Source organism: Acomys minous (assembly GCF_964271855.1).
Source record: "Acomys minous genome assembly, chromosome: 3".
In the NCBI taxonomy this organism is placed as follows: domain Eukaryota; kingdom Metazoa; phylum Chordata; class Mammalia; order Rodentia; family Muridae; genus Acomys; species Acomys minous.
The window spans coordinates 2,362,109-2,363,583 of NC_140485.1; positions in this window are offsets into that span (position 1 = coordinate 2,362,109).

Genomic DNA, 1,475 nt, shown 5'->3' on the forward strand with positions numbered 1-1,475 from the left:
TTTCCTCAGCTCTTCCATACCCTCACTAATAGCAGGGTTGAGCATATGTCACACGTAAGACCATGTGCCCACCTTAACTTACCATTAGTTTCCAGTAAGGATGCTGATGGAAGATGAATGTTTGGTTGTGGAAACCTAAGCCTAACAGCTTGTGAAGGTCCTGACTAAATCCCAGTGCTGCATATCAGGGTGGCATCATCGTGAGAGGCAGGGTGGGCTTCTGAAAGACAGTGTGAGAGGCTGAGGAGATGAGTGCAAAGCTCTTGCTCCATAGGCAGATTAACTTGAGTTCAGATGTCACATTCGCACAAGAGCCAGAAGTGGCACTGTGTGTCGATAATCACAGCGCTGGGAGAGAAGAAACAGGAGAAGGCTCACTACCTACACAGCTTAGTTGAATCTCCAGACTCAGAGAGATCCTGTCTCAAAATAGAAGATGCAAAGTGATGGAGGATGTTTTGCATCATAGACCTGTGGCCATGACACATGCTCACGTAGATCTTCCCCAGCGTACTTACCACCCGTACACGTGCAATTATCATATAACAAACATCTTTAAATAATTTTTAAAAAAATTAAAGGTGGTGCTAAGAGAGTTTTGGGTGCTTGGCACTATTAAAGATCAAAGCTTGTGAGAAAAAGGAGAAAGAGGACCAGGCTGAAGATACGGTTGAAGTGCAGTAGCGGGCATTGTAAAACTTGGCATGACCATCACACATCGGAAGCAGAGGTCAGAGTTCATTCTGTTTTACTCAGCTGCTGTGGACAAACTATTCTAAGAAGAGTGGACATGGCCCGGTCAATTTTTACAGCTGAAGCAGGCCTCAGATAAAGGGGCTGACCACAGGAGTCCACTTGATCTGCATGCCTCTACTTGTGGGCAAAAAGCCTTCATGAAGCTGAGCAGCGTCTCATCTGTGACCCAGACATAGCTTCTGGCAGACATCACAGGAGAGGTTGAAAGCGTGAAGCGGAAATATCCTGAAGAGTGGAAGACTCAACTGTGGTGGCTTGAATGAGAATGGTCCCCATATGATCATAGATGTCATTACTTGGTCACCAGGGAGTGGCACTGTTTGTAAAGATTAGGAGATGTGACCTTGTTGGAGGAAGTGAGTCACTGGAGGTGGACTTTGAAGTTTCCAAAAGCCTATTCCAAGTCCAGAATCTCTCTCTTCCTGCTGCTTGCAAACCAGGCTGTAGAACTCTGGGCTCCTCCAGCACCATGTCTGTTTGCACGCCGCCATGCTGCCTGCCATGACGATAATGTGCTAAGCCTCTGAAACTGTAAGCAAGTTACAGTAAGTTCTTTCCTTATAAGAATTGCCATGGTCATGGTGTCTCTTCACAGCAGTGAAACGCTGACTATGATATCATCTGTGCAGTTAGGACTCAACACAGTTGGTCAGTCTCCCCTCCCTTCTCAGTAAGCAGGGTAGCCCTTCTGCACCACCACACAGAGGTCTTGTAGGTCT